The 19,337-nt window shown below is 33.4% G+C and overlaps 1 long non-coding RNA gene across 1 annotated transcript; it reads left to right on the top strand.

The window, feature by feature from the left end:
• Positions 1-3: 3 nt before the first annotated feature.
• On the top strand, positions 4-17,207 carry LOC140440085 (uncharacterized). The gene is made up of 3 exons (XR_011950783.1): positions 4-130; positions 10,272-10,460; positions 16,883-17,207. It is a non-coding gene; the product is annotated as an uncharacterized lncRNA (long non-coding RNA).
• Positions 17,208-19,337: the final 2,130 nt, after the last annotated feature.

Consider the following 19,337-nt stretch of genomic DNA (forward strand, 5'->3'; position numbering starts at 1 on the left):
CGACGAGTTTGTATATTGTATATCGTGAAGCCACCGCTAGAGTGAGACCGGTCTAGACTTCTGGTAGGGATAAGTGGCGCCATAGAGGCGCCAGAGACGGACTTCACAAGGTTCCACGACGATATACAAGGTAATTCGCTAATTCCTGACTATTTTTAGTACCGTTTAATAATCACATTATCGAGTTTGAACTACTTCTCATATTTATATTAAACTTGTTTAAAATATTGAAAACCTTGATTTTTGAATTTACCAATAACTGAATAATAATTTCAATTTAGAGATTAAAGAAGATTAAAAGTAAAAAATCAATCACCAGATGTAATTTCATAGAAATAACAAAATTTGTTATAATATGTAGGTATATATATATATATATATATATATATATATATATATATATATATATATAGTTTGTTATTTCCTGATTTACTTAACTATTCCTTAAACGTTTCGGCTATTTGCCGGTTTCAATAAGCATTTTATTTTATAAACATTACATTACACAATTATATTTCATGTTAACACTTTTTAGAAGTTTAACATGGATTGAAAAATTGGTTTATGACATTTAAATGACATCTGGCAGATATCTTAAAACACGAGTGGTACAGGGTCGTATCTTAAAACATCCGCCATGGTGCATTTAAAAACAACTCAATTTATTAAATTATTATACATATTTGGAAAGATCTTTGATCTCAGTCTTACTATTGATAGATATTTAGATCTTTTTTTATGTGAACCATCTCCAATATGCATATTTTGTTGTAATTTTGTGCTATTTCAAAAATCAAAAGGAATGGCTATTTTCTAGAGAATATTTGTCTAGGGCTGTTGTGTTTAATCTGTTGGTTTCTACACTGTGTTTGTGTGCAACAATCCTTCTACGCAGGTTGTTCTTTTTCCAAAATCTGTACATTTTCAAAATTAAAAGAATGGCTATTTTCTAGAGAATGTCTGTCTAGGGCTTGTGTTTAATCTGTTAGTTTTATCAATATGTTTATGTCCAAAAATCCTTCTATACAGGTATTGGTGTGTTTGCCCAATATACGTTGAATTACAGTCCTTACATATAATTTGATAAATAACATTTGATTGATCATCTTTAGTATCTCTCCTAATTCTCGCCATTCATCTCTGTTGTTTGTAAGACGTTTCCACATTGGTCCTGCAGTCTTTTGATCTTTTAATATCGTCGATTCAGCGCATTTGCGGTCTTCCTCGTGGTCTTTTGGCTTCATATGGCCGCCAATTCCCGATTTCTTTATTCAATTGGCCATCCTTAAGACGTTCGTTATGTCCAGCCTATTTCCATGTCAGTTTAGCTGCCTGTTCGACATCACCTTTTACTTTTGTTCTATTACGAATGTCTTCATTGGTTTTATGGTCTTTGACTGAGATACCCAGCATCTGTCTTTCCATAGCTCTCTGAGTTGTTCTGATCTTCTCCATGTTTATTTTAGTGAATGTTCAGGTTTGAGCTCCATGTGTAAGTACAGGTAGGATACAGGAATTGATTTTTCTCTCCTGTTGCCGACCAGAATGTAGCTTCGACTATTTTTTAAATAATTTTAAACTGTTTGTCCTTGTTTAGTGTAGTTTTATGTACAATTTTATGTTTATGACATTCTGTGATTATTGGATAGCCCAAAATTGACGAAATGCCCCTGAAGATGCTCAAGGAAGCGAAAGTACTTGGGCAAGATTTAATTAATAGAACTGTGCTCGATATCTGCCTTTCATTTTATCAAAGTTCATTTATTCGAGCATTCAACTTTATATCATTCCAGCGACAGATATTGACACCGTTAGTAGACAAAAACTTAAAAATAATTGGCATTTACACTACAGAGAATGTAAGACTGGCGTAAACTTTTATCATTGTAACGCTAGGATACCCTCAAGAAGATGGTTCTACACAGAATCTAATCGACATTTTATAAAGACCATTAATCGGCTGAGAGCAAATCATGCTCTTCGCCATCTTACATGCATGGAAACGGCTTATCAAATACTCCCAATTGTACTTGTGGCAAAATAGGCGATCTCAAATTAATAATATAAACGAACTTTATAAGGAATTAATAAATTCTAAGTGTCTTTTTCCAATAAACCTTAATCTTTTAATATTTTCAAATAATATGGAAATTCTTCATTGCATTTACAAACATGTTAAAATATGTAAATACAAGTTGTAAATAGTATATAGGCATAATCTGTTAATATGGTTTGAAAAAAAAAACAAAAAAAAGAAAGTATAAGTACCACAAAATAATAAAAAAAAATAAACATAAAAGAATTAAGAAAATAGAAATAGAACAAGAAATAAAAAAATGAATACAAGAAAAACAAAAAAGAAAGCAAAAAACAAAAAAAAAGAAAACAAAACAAAAAAAAAAACAAGAAGAAATAAAAGAATAAAAAACAAAATAAAAATATATCAAAACAAAATTTATGTATCCATAAAAATATTAGGTATATGTAGTACTAACATTGATAACTGATAACAAGAAAATTTTGACTATGAATCTGCAATCAATAATAATTTCAATTCAGTCGATTTTAACAATAAACACAAACAAGTCTGGGTAATTGGCTCTGCCAAAGCCATTTTTCAGAAAAAAAACCTTATATCAAAATATTATTTTGATGATAATATAAAATCTTAAAATATTATTATGGTAAAAATGACCGTATTTTGATCCCTCCTCTTTATTTTATTATGTGAACAGAATATGAATATAATTAAACAAAAATTTGTTAAAAGGTAGTTATAGAATCTGGTAAATAATAGGTTTTGCAATAAAGTATACTTTAATAAGTAATTGCTCTGATGATGAGTACAAGGTACATTCTCAGGCTTCTTATTTCTTCCAATATATCCGGTAAAAATTAAGAACTTTGATTTGCTAATTAGTGTATATCTATACTTTGAGACTTTGAAACCTACAAGTTGTTGAATTATTTTATGTAAGCAGTAAGTGAGTAATTTCAAATAAAAATAGTAAATATACTGATGGTTATGATGAACACTTTGTATGTGGTTATTTATTTGGATCAAAAGTATTTCTTTGTAACTCTTATCTAAAAAATGTGTATCTGGTTATGGTAAGTTTTTACGTCGCCATCTTTTCTTTAACTGAAGTTTTCTTTTTTTCTTTTCTTTTCTTTTCTTCTTTTTTTCGCAAAAACAAATAAGATGAGAAAGTTTATTTCTGTGTATTTAACTTTAGTTTATTTTTTATTTTTAGTCATATTCGATTGTTTTTGATTTACCCAAAAATTTTAAAATGGCAAATGTTCGCAGTCGTCGGCAATTTCGTCATTTAAGCGACCTCGAAAAATGACGTATTGTAGGCATCAAAGAGGCCGGTTTTGGTTTACGGTAAATTTCACGAAGAGTTAAAGCTAATCCATCTACGATTTTGGAGGAGTTGGTCCAATAATGAGACTTATCGGCATCGTGAAGGGTCCGGACGTCCTAGAATATTGCAATGCCGTGATTTGCGCCATCTTAGACTTCTTGCTGTCAAAAATACCAGACAATGTTGTAGACTAAGAGAAATAATTTAGTTGCAGCTACAGAAAGGGTAGTCTCAAGAAACAGTTAATAAAAGATTACTTGGAATGGGACTGAGAGCTTACCGTCCGCTTTTGGTGCTACGTTTGACACCAATCGAATTTTGTCTGCTTCAGTGATGAATCTTAGTTTTGTTTGGGTGGCTCGAATGGCCGCATAAGAGTAAGACGTGTTTGAGGGGAGAGATGAAATATAGACTTGGCTGAAGGTCATACAGCAAGACAACCAAACATTATGGTTTGGAGTACTATATACCTGGGAAGTAGATCACCTCTAGTTCTTATTAACGGCACTATGACAGCTCGGCGATATATTGGTGAAGTACTTCAATCGGTTTTACATCCATACCTACAAACCATTCCAAATACGATCTTTCAACAGGATAATGCAAGGCATCATATTGCACGTGAAACCATGGAGTTTATACAAGAATCTGGTATAGAGACTTTGGATCGACCATCAAGATCAGCTGATTTGTCACACATTGAACATATGTGGGATATGGTAGGTCAAAACCTAACAGATTGCCACATCCTTCAGCAAACTTAGAAGATGTGACATGCCATAAGAAGAATCCGGATGAGTGTTCCGCAAAATGAGTTTAGCAAATCTCAAAATGTTCGTATTCGATTGTACTATAGATTTTATTAACATGATACTAAATTTTTTGATTTCAGATAACCGAAAAATCGTTATAAATTGTTTTTTTATACCCAAGTTGTGTACTTTAAACTTATAATAACTTTGTCAAAGGTTGATAAAATTTTATGTTTCAAAATTATATAGCGTATAATCGTAGCTTTAACGAGAGATGCTTTAAATTTTTTTACATTGAGCAGAAGTAAAGTTATAAGCAAATGTTTGATATAGTCGATAATTTGTTATTTTTTAAATAATAAATTTGCAATATCTCAGCAAAATCGTCATGGCAGTTAGTGACAAGCATCACCGGATGGTTCTCGGATGCCAAGATTCGGCAGAGGGAGAAATAACAATGATGACAGGGCTCCTCAGGTCGTTAACCAACGAAATCCCTGCGTACTAAAAATACAAAAGTCAACTTTTAAAATAGCGACATGGAATATTAGAAGCATGTATGATCCTGGTAAACTAAGGAACATAGAACAAGAAATGATGCGACTTAAGATCGACATATTGGGAATAAGTGACACAAGATGGCTCGACTCCGGCGAACTAAATACAACCAATGGTCGACTTTTCTACTCTAGTAGTACCGACAGCCAACATCGGTATGGAGTAGCAATTAATGTCAGTAAAAAAGTTGCAAAATCCATAGAAACCAAATTGATTATATTTTAATAAACCACATATACCTAAACGCAATACAATCGATGAAAGCGTACCCAGGTGCAGACGTGGCGTCGGACCACAATCCTGAATGAGGATGAGAAAGCAAGTAGCAAAATTCCAACTTCACTTAAAAAAGATACAAAAAAGCTACAAAAGGGATAAACTAAACATACAAAAATTATAATCAGAAGACGTCAAAGAAAAACTGAAACAAGAAATTAATGCAAACCTAGAATCCACACCGGAATCAATTGATGGTGATGTAGAACAACAGTTGCAATTTTAAAAAATGCAATTATCAAACCAAGTCGCAGAGAACTCACAATAACCAGATGCAAGAAAGGAGATTGGATGACAGAAGAAATCTTCGAAATGATGGAGGACAGAAGAAGGCAAAAAAATATCAACATAACTCAGTATCAACAGCTGCATAATCAAATAAGAAGGAAAATAAGAGAAGCTAAAGAGACTTATTTCGCTGGAAAATGCTAAGAAATAGAAGACTTACAAAACAAATATGATAACTTCAATCTCCATAAGAAAGTTAAAGAATTAGCTGGGGTAGCCAAACTAAAAACCTCAAGCATCCTAATGGACAAACAAGGAAACATTTTAGTGGAGACAGAACAAAAATTAGGCAGATGGAAAGAATATATTGAAGAAATTATTCCATGACCAGAGACAGGAAAATACATATGAAGATAATCAGAGTAAAGACGAGGGACCCGAAATAACAAAGTCAGAAGTTATGCATGCAGTAAAGTCCATGAGAAATAATAAAACTGCTGGTCCAGATGAAATACCAAGTAAATTGATAAAACTGGTCAATGAAAAAAACATAGATCTTGTAGTACAACTACTGAACACAATCTATTCCACAGGAATCATTAAACGTGAAATGCTGACATCAACATTTATTTGTCTACCAAAAAAAGTATATGCCAAAGAATGTAGTGATTATCGAACGATCAGTCTAATATCACATACCTTAAAAAACCTGCTAAAAATCATCCGTAATAGATAGAATACACGGTAAGCTGGAGATAGATATTAGTGATTCCCAGTTTGGATTTCGGAATGGAGTGGGCTAGGGAGTTTGGATGTTAATCGAGATCTTTATGTATACTTTATAGACTACAACGAGGCATTCGACTTATAGAAGTACTCAAAAACAAGAATCTGGATGTGAGGGATGTAACATTGATATCAAATTTATACTACAGCCAACGATCAAGCGTGAAAATTGGAAGAGAAGTGTTAGAAGAAGTGGAGATAAGGAAAGGGGTCAGGTAAGGTTGCATACTGTCGCCGTTATTGTATAATGCTTATTCTGAAGAAATTATACAAGAAGCTTTGGTAAACGAGACAGTCGGCATACAAGTGAACGGAAGTTTAATTAACAACATTAGGTATGCTGACGATACAGTCATAATAGCCGACAACTTGGAAGATTTAGAAAGAATAATGAACAAAATATTAAGATATAGTGGAGAATACGGACTCTCTCTTAACATCAAAAAAACCATATTCATGAAAATTAGCAAGAACAACAATAAAAACAAAATATTAACGGTAGGCGGCCAGCAGATTGAGAGAGTAAAAAGATATACTTACTTGGGAACGATAATCACAGAAAATAACGGTTATACTGCAGAAATAAGAGTCAGAATTGAAAAAGCACGTGCCAACGTCGTGAAAATGAAAAAGATTTTATGCAGCAAAGATCTGACATTGGCCCTCAGAATAAGGCTAATTAAATGCTATGTACATAGTGTACTCTACTATGGAGCTGAATCATGGACATTAAACCGGAATACAATAAATCGACTTAACGCGTTTGAAATGGGGACATTTAGAAGATTGTTAAGGATTCCATGGGTAGATAGAGTCACGAATACAGAAGTGTTAAGGAGAGTAGGCAGAGAGAGGGAAATGGAAAATACAATAAAAGAAAGGAAATTGAAATATCTCGCACATGTGATGAAAGGCGAAAGATACAACATCTTGAGACTCATAATTCAAGAAAAAGTAGGGGGTAGGTGAAACGTAGAAAGAAGACGAGTGTCCTGGTTGAAGAACCTGAGAGAGTGGTTTGGTTGCAGCTCAAGGCAATTGTTCAGAGCAGCTGCCTCGAAGGTCAGAATAGCTATGGCTATGGCTTATACTTAAGATGGCACTTAAAGAAGAAGAAGAAGAATATCTCAGCTTCTGATAAACCGATTTTAATTTTTCAAAGTGTGTTTGGTTTGTTTTTTTAAAAGAAACAAAACATGCTTTGAAAAAAGGCTACATCTTTATTAGTCTATTAGTTACAAATATTTAAACAATTAAATTGTTAATAACAAATTTTTGCCCAACAATTAGGATAATCATGTTGAATATAAGGTTTCAGAGGGTTAAAATACATAAAAGGACATACATGGACCTCAATTGGCCACGAAACTTAGGTGTAGAAACGGAAGAATACGTTTTATTTAACGACATTAACAGTGGATATCATCTCTCTATAAACAGTTATCATCATTCAGTAAAACTTATGACGCAGAGAAAAAAGACTTCCTCCTATCCGATGATGATAATGATTAGTATTTCAATAATCCTGAGCTAGTTCAGGTTGTGCAAAATCAGCAATTTTTAAAAAATGTGTTGTTTTTTATACGTTTTGGTACGTTAATAAAACAAATTCTTCTTCAAAAGTATTTTAAATTATACTCTGTATATTCACAGTTATGTAATGTAATGTAATGTTTATTTACGGACTTGCCATTTTTTTACAAATCAATTGAAATTTAGCTTAAACTATTAAAACACAATGTGATTACATAAAAAGATATTTTCGATCTTATTCTTAATAGTACTTGGTGATAAATGAAAAAAATCATTACTATTAAATTTATTTGCATTTCTACACATTCTCTGTAAGGGTTTATTTACAGTATAAGTTCGATTATGAAATTCTAAATAAAATAAGTTTTGGAATCTGGTGTCTCTACAGGGAGTACGGAAGTAAACTTTTCCAAAAGAGCACTAGCATCAATGCCTCCTTGTATTAATTTATATAAAAATGATATATCTAGCAATATTCGCTTTTCTTCGAGACTATTCAATTTAAGTAAAGATTGCAAAACAATGTATTCAATTTCATTTACAGGCATTCTCAATTTAAAAGCAATAAATCTTAAGAACTTTTTATGTACTCTTTCTAATAGATCTTTGTAGCAGTAAGATAATAGCAACAGAGATGGAATGCCTGCGAAGATGCTGCAGAGTAACAAGAATGGATAGGAGAAGTAATGACGAAATAAAGCAAAGAACATCAATAGAAACAGACATACTAACATATATAGAACAAAAAAGACTAAAGTGGTATGGACATGTAAGAAGAGCTAGCGACAGCAGATGGATAAAAAGAATAACCGAATGGAGCCCCATAGGAAGGAGGAAAAGAGGACGACCCCGAAAATCCTGGAGGAACGAAGTAGACGACGCCATGAGTAAGAGAGGACTAAACGATGGAGAATGGAACAACAGAGAGAGATGGAAACGGTTGAGCGAGGGAAGGCAGTGAATACTGTAGAATCCCTAAATATATATAGCAATGAGGAGACCAAATATTGCTACCATATTCCAAAACCGATCTAATAAGGGAACATTAGATATTTTTGAGACAATAAATATTATCAAATTCAGAGAGGCTACGTTTCATGAAACCTAAAAGTTTCAAGGATCTATTAGAAACGCAAGAAAAGTTGGTTCCTGAAGCTTACTGTAGGGTCAAAAATTACCGTGATTACCTATAAAATATTCGGTTTAATATGGTATTTAAATGAAATCGGATGTTTTTTTCTAAAAAATCACATTACCTTACATTTATTTATGTTCAAATGAAAAGCATTTACGTTACAATAATCCAATAAACTACTTAAATCATTCTGTAATAAACTACAGTCACTGGAATTTTTTATGACTCTATAAATTTTTAGAACATCAGCATAGAGAAGAATATTACTATGATAAAAACAATTTTTTATATCATTAAAAAACAATTAAAAAGCAGAGGGAATAAATGTCCACCCAGTGGAACACCAGACGCTACATTGATAGTAGATGACAAAAATTGGTTAATTTTTACAACTTGAGTTCTATCTGTGAGACACCTCTCCATCCAGCCCAATAATCTTTCATTAGGACAGTATGATTAACTCTATCGAATGCCTTCGAAAAGTCGGTGTAAATGACATCAACCTGGTTATACCCTTCAAGAGCATCCAACAAAATTCTTGTAAAACTAACAGATTGGTCCTGGAATAAAACCATGTTGGTCGGACATTAAAGTAGGATTCAATAATGTACCAAGTTTTGCAGCTACAATGCCTTCAAAAGATTTAGCGAAAACTGAAATTTTAGATATAGATATATGATATTCAATATATATATATATATATATATATATATATATATATATATATATATATATATATATATATATATATATATATATATATATATATATATATCCAAACGTCGTTTTCTAACTTTAATTTTCGTTGAGTTGTCAGGCTTGCCATCTGCTAAACCAAAAAATCATCGTAATATGGAACAGATTACTACAATTTCTCTAAAAATGCCATACCACTCGGAACGGATAAATATGGCTTTATTTTAGTTAATGATAGGTTTAACAATACAAGAAACTGACGATTTGTCTCTTCTCGATTCGTGAGATTGACTTTCTGTCTCGTCTTTGTGTCTCAACAAAAATATTATGTCGCGTCTGTCACTGTCTCGGTGGCACCATTGTACCAGCATGGGTTGATCGCTTGTTTAAAAGGTCGGCCCTTGTGTTCTGATAATAAACAAAATTATACTACCTACTAAGAATGCGTTTGAAATTATCGTTCGTTAGACACCAACATAAGTACATTCATATAACTATTAATCAGTAAGGTTACATGTTTTTTAACTTATCACATTTAATTTATTGAATTAAAAGACACGAAAAAAAAAACTCCTGTACAAGATTTATTACTGCAGATATCTTAACGAGTTTTTATTATAGTTTTATTTATTTTATTTCCTATATCTATATTTTTTTAAACATCCTAAACATTGTTTCAACTATTATTCCCAACTCTATTTTACAAAACATGATCCTCAGAAAAAACTCTCTCATGGTTGATCCTGTATAACTCAGCTAGTCAAGACACTTAAATTAAAAAATGTTTTGTCTACCAGAGTCTACGAAAGTAAGTAATAATTATAGGGGTTGGAAATGTGAAACTATTTTAGTTAGGCCCTTCTAGATGCTTAAAAGCAGAATTACTTAATATAATAAATTAGGGAGTTTTCACTTACTTTAATGGAATTTTATTTTTAGGTAATTTTATCACCAATGTGGGAAGATGCATATGCTTCAAGATACACATTTATATTAAGCCTATATAAGGATGTATTCAAAAAAATTTGAATGTTTTAGAGATACGTCTATAGTCACTAAATTATTAGTTTTATTTACCATAATTGCTCAATTTGGTTGACAACTTTTAACATTTTAAATTCATATTAGGTAAGTAAGGATAATGAGGGGACACCTATTTCAATTTCAAAAACATATATTAAGATAATTGTATTTTTGTATATTTTTATGAGAATATACATGAGATAATCATTTACGAAATTATTACTTTCAACACATTTTAGATAAAGCAAGTGATCTATACTTTTTATTTATTTTAAGTCAAATATGTCCTATGATTTTATTATCAGATGTCGCTATTTGCGTCTATACGAAGCCATGTTAGAGTTGCTTCCTAAGACAAAAAAGATTTATTTTCACGTTCAGAGCCACTGCGAAAGCCGTTCTGATGACGCCTATTAGGCCGAAATACGTATAAGCGGATGCGCAGGCGCCCTGTACGTGAAATCATATCTTAACTGTCTTTTCCTCTTTTTCTTTTTCAAATATGTCCATTTACCCCAATATAAGAAGTAAATGAAGACAATATTTTCCCCATTTAATTCATCTATAAAATTAAATGGGTAGATTACCATAAACTTATCATTTAATGAATATAAACAAAATCATCGCGATAATTTCTCTTACTCGTTTATTTAGAACATCAATATGAAAAAAATTATTGTGAATACCCTCTGCCATACCGTGTACAATACGTTGTTAAAAAAAGTAATAAGCCTTTGTACTGAAACAGTAAAGTGTCAACAAATCATTAACCCCTTACTGCATGATTATAAAGAAGAAAATCTTTGATTACAAACTTGACTTCAAGATTACGGTAAAAATATAAAAAATCCTTCTTCTTCTTCTTCAAGTGCCCTCTCCGCTACGGAGTTTGGCAATCATCATTGCTATTCGTATCTTTGAAGCTGTTGCTCTAAATAATTGGTTAGATGTGCACTCGAACCAGTCTCTTAAATTGCGCAGCCAAGATATACGTTGTCTCCCCACGCTTCGTTTGCCCTGAATCTTTCCTTGGATAATTAACTGGAACAATCGGTACTTTTTCCCTCTCATCACATGACCAAGATATTCCAACTTTCTTCTCTTGATGATGATCAACAGCTCCCGTTCTTTGTTCATTCTTCGAAGAACTACATTTTGTCTGTCCAAGGTTTTTTTTTAAATTCTTCTGTATATCCACATTTCGAAGGCCTCTAGTTTATCGGTATTGCTCTTGTTTAAAGTCCAAGTCTCTACTCCGTACAACAGTATCGAGAAGATCTAGCATCTAACCAATCTCATTTTCAGGTTTAAGTTAATGTCACGACTTCCCAGAATGTCCTTCATATTAACAAAAGCAGCTCGAGCCTTTCCAATTCTAGTTTTTATTTCTTCTGTGATGTCATTGTTGTTATTATCGCTTGTTCCCAAATATTTATATTTGTGCACCCGTTCGATTTCGTTATTGTGAATGTACAGGTTTGTTTTCAATCTTTGTTTTTTTTGAAATAATCATGAATTTCGTCTTCTTGGCGTTCACTGTTAACCCTTTCTCTTCACTAGCTGTGACTACCTGGTCTTCTACTATCTCCGCCATTAAAACCGTATCATCTGCGTATCTAATATTATTAATTGGTTGGCCGTTAGCTTTTATCCCAATCTCTTTTTCCTCCAAAAAATCCTACTTGGTTAGTTTTTTGTATTCTTTTATTTTTTTTTGTGTGTCATATACAGCACACTATGCATTAAAACAAGATCCAACAAGTAAAATTAATAAAAAATGACGTTTATTACTTTCTAATTATAATCTATGGGTCAATGGGTCTGATGACTGATACATCATTAAAGCTGTAAACGTGAAAAAGTTTCAGTTCGAAGTTGTAAAACTAGAACTGGAAGGGTTTTTGAGCACAAAACCCTTCGAAGATTCAATCAGAAACAGGAAAAATGACACTAAAGTTAGGCAAATCAATTGGCTTAAGATATGGTGGTTGAGGTTTAAAAAAGGATCGATCACCTTTCCACATAAAAATAAATGAATCATTCAGTGAAATTTTGAGGTTCTGAACCTTGGACATCTCTAAAAAGACCAGTATAAAAAGGCCTGGAAGACCCGTGGAAGTGCAAACCTTGTGAATGTACAGCAGAGTTAGCTTTACCGAACCAGAAGACAAATGAGTTTAAAAAAAAGGACATGTTTGTTTTTGCTGCCTTACATACCCCCTACTCATCAGAGATACTTCAGAAACCTTCCAGGGAATCAGCCAACTCGTCAAACCCATGACAAAGAAGCAGCTGAAGGAAATGACACCGACGATTCGTTTTTTTATGTCAATTAACTTTTCCTTTCACTTTCACCTAAGAAGTGATATTTTGTTTTAATATTTCTAATACATATAATCCCTAAGTAGATGTAAAAATAAAGTGTATTAACAGCACTTGGAGTTGGTTCATTACCTTCATAAAATTCTTCAGAATAATTTTGAACCAAGTACACTTTTTTGCATTTTTTGGGGTTATTACATGAAATTTGGCCAATAAAAGTTAATCCTTGACCTTCTTAACTGGTCATTTTGTTATGAAGCTTTAACTTTAAACTTCTGTACTTAAAATGTAGCTAAAATAGGTTTGTTTCACTTGTATTCTGAACTCTCCAAATCACTATATTCTTTCAAGAGTCAACAGACAAAAGAAGATTTTGGAAATATCTATAATGGAATTAATCTTGGATGGTTTTCCTTATACTTTTCCATAAATTTATAAAAAAATTGGGTCATACATAAAAAAGTATGTATTTATAAGATAAAAATTTGTTGACTCATTAAAGAGGACGATTTTTGCACATGAGTGATTGTAGTTATCAATTTAACAAGTATGGCCAGTGATTGTAACTATAAAGACATTTTTATGCAAGATTATTATATTCTTTTTAAAAGAATTTTATTCTTCATTTATCTTTTATTGTATATTTTCAATTTTATTATTAAAATAAAAGATAACATTCATGATTACTATGTGAGAGATAAAATACAATTCATTAATAATTCACACAAACAATAGTATTTCGTTGTAAGAATGAACTTGTGTAGATATTCACACTTGTTTTCTTTTCCCACCGACTTAATTGTACGAAAAACATTTGGAATAGTTTATTTATTAACACAACAACCATTGTATTATTTGGTAGATAATTGAAATAGTTTAAGTGGAGACAAATATTTGTGTCTTCCGTCAGAGCGAGACTGATTTTGTGTCTCGACTTGTTGACTCACGAAAAATATAAACGTCGCCTCTCTGATCTTTAAACGCCAAAGTGGCGCTATTAAAATGGGATGTAGTACATCTACTTCCGAAATTTCTAAAAATGTCAGGACAGGTCCGGCTTAAGATGAAACACTGTAAAAATATTTCAGAAAATCGTTATTTTGACTTATTTTGTAAACTATTTTTATATTGATGACATATACCAGAAACAATTCATGTGATACGGTCATCTAACAGAATGGGCGAAGAGCGAGAATACCTAAGGCTAGTAATGAACTGAAAACTATTCAACAAGGAACCGCCAAACCTAAGACTGAAACGCAGAAGCGCAAATTAGCGCATCTAATTCCCGAAAAAATTCCAAAAACCCCAACGTTGGAACCCTCTGCAGTGGTTTATAACTTGTCTATTGTCTACTTGTCTATCCCTATTTCGACCATTGCCACTCAAGCTTTAGCAACAGGTTTCAACTACTCTGTTACCCAAAATCACATTCCAATTGAGACAATCACCTGTCAAACACTGAAGAAGCCATCTCCAGTTTGGAGATGGCAACTCAAAACCTCCTACTCTGAACATTAGCCAATCCGAGAAGAAAGCCCTGAAAGAACTTTAGTCAAATCCAAATCTAGTCATTTTTCCCGCCGATGAAGGTAATGCCACCATCATCCTAAACCCTTCTTCTTACATTAATAAGCTCTCAAATCTCATTAATAACCCATACTACAGACTAATTCCTAATAACTCAACAAACTATCTGGAAAAACAACAAAAACTTCTATAAACCAAGAATTATCCGAGAAACCATAGAAATTGAAAAAAGGCCAAATTGTCCCACTAAAAATGATGGCGGCATATGGTTACCTTCGACATGGAGACATCTCATAGAGAAAATGTCGGCCGCTTCATCCGCGCATAAAAATCCTACTGTCAGAAACGTTCGCGCCAACTCCGTGCCGATCCTCGCGCCAACCCCCGCGATAATCCTCGCCCCAATCATCACGATAACCTCCACACAAATTACGTCACTATCGACTGTATACATGAACCGTCCTCTATTCCCAGTGGCAGTAATGCATTGTTTGGTGATCAGTATAGTAGTGTCTGGGAGTTCGAGAGACTGAAACCTCGGAAGCTCTGAAGAAGGCATCAAAGAGGATGTCGAAAGCTCGGCGCAATGATAATCGACGCGGTTCAACCCGGAAGACTAGAGTTTAATATTAATTCTTATAATAGTCTTACTGAGACAGTAAGCATCTTAAAAGATTGCGTGGGTCATATACTGCATGGAATTTTTTGGGCGTGAGAAAGCTGTCGGCACGATGGGTGCTGCGTTTGATAACTTCAGACAACAGGCGCAACCGTGAGACCACGTCATAGCAGTGTTTGACTCTGTTTAAGCGTAATCTGAAGGAGTTTTCACGTCGTTTCGTAGCCGCCGACGAAATATAGATCCACTGGTATACACCAGAGACTAAGGAACCGTCGAAACAGAGGACGTCACCAGGTGAACCTGCTCCAAAGAGTGCGAAGACTATCCTGTTGGCTGGAAAGGTGATGGAAACTGTTTTTTGGGATTCGCAAGGTGTGATCTACATTGAAGATCTGAAAAATTGAAAAACGGTCACAGAGGTCTACTATGCCGAATTATTGGGCCGATTGATTGACGCCGAATTGCAGAAAAAACGGCCCCATTTAGCCAAGAAAAAAGTGCGCTTCAGCCATGACAACGCACCGGCTGACATATCTGACATGTCGCCATGGCCAAATTGGTTTAATTGGGATACGAACTGCTGCTCCATCCTCCGTATTTTCCAGATTTGGCCCCGTGCGATTTCTTTTTTGTTTCCAAACTTAAAAAAATCACTCACTGGGCAGAAATTTGAGTCGAATGAGGAGGCCATCACCGCTACGAATGACGTACTTTACATACTTCGAGAAAATAGAGAAATAACTGAGAAATAAATCACCACTTTTCCAAAATTTTCGTTTTTCTTTTGTAGGCTTTGCAAGTACTTATCGGACCGCTCTAGTATATACAAACTGATCACACTTGATGATTTTAATATACATTTTAAAATTGAATCTCACCCTTCTTTTGATATTCAAAATCTATTAACATCTTTTGGTCTAAAAGTAACTATAAACGTCACTTTTGTCATAATGTTGTCGATGCAACTACTGGACTGGGATGTGATTCTAATTCACATTACAGACAATTACAGACCCATAAGCGTTGTTTCTACTTTTGGGAAAGTGACTGAAAAGATTATCAAACAATAATTTTGAGTCAAATAATTTTTTAGCTACTCACAATATGGATTGGGAAGTGCTCGTTCTACTACGAACGCGGTATTTAATGCAATCGCATAGCAATTTATCTTTGCGACTTGTCTAAGGTTTTTGATTGCATTTTATACGACATTTTGCTTCACAAATTAAATTATTATGGAGTCAGAGGTATCCCTCTTATCTATGTGGCGGACACCAGGCGTTAGTGTCTAAAGCTCATTTCTCCGATTTTCTATCCGTAAAACATGGAGTCCCACAAGGTTCGGTCTTAGGACCTCTTTTGTTTATTATTTATGTCAACGATTTGCCTAAATTCATATCTCCGTAGAAATTCATACAATTCGCAGATGATACGACATACGTTATATCAGGAAAAAATATTGATGATTTAAAAATGTCTCATGAGGAAGTTTCTACTAAATCTAGCACATGGTTTGTTGCTAACAAACTAAAACTTAACTCTGATAAAACGCAAAATTTGGTTATATCTGCAAGTCATTTACACAATGATCCAGATAACAAAGAGACTGTTAAACTATTGAGCATAACCATAAATACTCGACTGAACTGGTCGGCTCATATCTCACAACTAAAGAAAAAGCTATCAAGTTCATTATTTGTTATTCACTAACTAGCAAGGGGTGTCAACTTTGAAAGATTAAAAATGACATATTTTCTTTACTCCACTCTCACCTAAACTATGGTGTAATCATATGGGGCAATTCAACATATGCACTTCAAATTTTTTGAATGAAAAAGAAAGCTATCAGGATTTTAGCAGGGGTTAGTTATCTAGAAAACCGGCGAGCTTTCTTTATCAAATTCAAAATTATGCCGCTACCTACTCTAATAGTCGATATTTTAAGTTCTAACTGAAAGTCAAAGAAAACGTGCCCATTTAATAAAGTAGTGTTACGGTAATAAATATCATGGCCTATAAATGACTAATATGACTAATTCTGTTTTTGTTGTAGTCATTTCGGCGTTTGTTTACCAGAAGCCTCTAGACCCGAATTATGATGAGTCATCCATCTCGAGGGTTCCAAGCAGTTGAAAATCTAGTTTTAGCCGTTAACCGCCTTCTAGTCTATTCGATGGAGTTCCCGTTATTCTTGTCAACACCACCAACAATGTTCGAGTAAATTCATGTCTCCTATAGGGAATTCCGAAACTAACGGAGTTTTATATAAAAAGAGAAATTTTGTTGGGAAGAGAACAGTCGAAAAAGAAGCTCGCGCTCACGATTTAATTGTAGCGTTCGTATAGATAAATTATGTATTATTAGTCAAATAAATTGTTGTACAGTAGCTTAATAAATTGATATAAATTATCGTGTTTTTTAATAAATTTAAATAAGAACAATATAATAAATTAGAATTAAATAAAGTCGTAACAGTAGTCTGATGTCCACGTTCACAATACGCGAAACTGTCACTATCGCTGTAGATTACGTCTTTCAGATAAAAATTGCCTTAATTATATCTATATAACTATTACAATATTTTACGAAAAAGTATTAAACGGCTAAGCTGTAATAGTTTTGAAAAAGTTATAAAAAAATATCTTCTGAAACATTGTTTTTACTGCTCAGAGGAATATATGACTCATTGCAGAACATCCACTGAACTGCTTACCGTAACTTTGTCATAAATTTTTTTCTGTTGTATGTATTCTTGTTTGTGATATATTTAAGTTACGTTTTATTTTCCTTTTTTATATACTATATATTTTTTTTGACTTGCTACAAACAATATTTGTATGTGTTTTGTAGTTAAATAAATAAACTCTGAACTCAAAATACATAGTTTTATATTCTACCAGTTAAAACAATTAAAAACTCTCTTGATGCATATAACAAATATTTAACAATTAAACATTAAATTTATTTTAAAATACATTCCTTGTCCCAATTTAGAATTTTGAAGCAATAAAAATCTTAATTGGATATCCATCTCATTACCGAAGCGCCTCCCAAATATTGCGGTTAACGAAAAACCCGCATAGGCATGAGAATCTTCGCAAAATAGTTTGCGGTGTCGGCGAAGTCATTAATAAAAATTGTGTAATTGACCTTCATCGATGATTAATTTAGTATATTACACTCTCACCTGCTCCAACAACAACTTTCGATTAAAAACTTAGGAAGTTACACAAATATTATTTTGATTAAATTTAAAAACAGTTAACTGTATCTTCTAATGGTTCCCATGGTCTATGTTCGCAAACATAACATTATTTTGTTAATAGCTACTCTGTATAAATACATAATGATTCTTCTAATGCTTCTGATTGTCACAGTACACAGTACATATATTTTTTCATTTTTGTTCACAAAATCTCAAGACTAGTTTTTTTTTGTTCAGGTTCAGGTGCTTATTATATTCTTGATAATTACGTGCTCTTATTTTCTATGCTATCGATTCGTCTGTGAATAATCCCATTCCTCAGTAAGGTTAAATCGTAGACATGTAATTTTGTCTTCTTCTTCTTCTTATTGCGCCGTCTTATTTCGAAGGTTAGCGATCCAAATTGCAATTGTAGCTTTGGAAACTGCTGCACGAAAGATTTCTATGGATTAGTGGTCAAACCATCTCCTCAAGCCTTTCAGCCACAAGTCCTGGCGTTTTCCAACTGATCTTTTGCCCTGCACTTTACCTTCCAATATGATTTGGAGTAATTCATATCTTCCACCTCTCAACACATGATCCAAGTATTGTATTTTGTCCTCTTTGATTATGCTGAGTAATTATGTTTCTTTACTCATGCGCCGAAATACATCACCATTGGTAACTTTTTGTATCCATGGAATTCGCAGCATCCGTCTGTATATATACATTACAAAGGCAACTATTTTTTTTTCTATTTCAGAGTTCATTGTCCAAATTTCACAGCCATACAGCAAAACAGAGAAAACGTAACATCTGATCATTCGAATTCTGAGCTCTAGACTAAGCTCTGATCTTGCAAAAAATGTTTTCATGTTGATGAGTGATTTCCTCGCTTGAAAGGATTTCTTTTTTTGGGTTACACTGGCTGTTGATATTTGCTCCCAAATATTTTATGGAAGTTACCTGTTCTGTTATTTGTCCCTTGGCGTACAAATGTACGTTTGTTCATCATCATCATCGATGGCTTGACAACCCTTTCTGGGTCCTGGCTTGTTCTAGGATTTTCCGCCATTCTGTTCTGTTTTTTGCTTTGTTTTACCAGTTGGTAATGTTAAGTGTTTTCAGATCTCGTTCCACTTGTTCCCTGTATCTAAGTTTGGGTCTTCCCTTGGACCTTCTCCCTACTGGTGTTTACCTCATTATATGTTTTGGTGTTTCAGTCTCCAACATCCGTTCAACATGGCCCATCCAGCGCAGACGTCCGATCTTTATGGATGTTATGACCTCGGGTTCATTATGTGCTGTGTATAGTTCAAAATTG

The sequence above is a fragment of the Diabrotica undecimpunctata genome, chromosome 4 (assembly GCF_040954645.1).
Source record: "Diabrotica undecimpunctata isolate CICGRU chromosome 4, icDiaUnde3, whole genome shotgun sequence".
Lineage (NCBI taxonomy): Eukaryota > Metazoa > Arthropoda > Insecta > Coleoptera > Chrysomelidae > Diabrotica > Diabrotica undecimpunctata.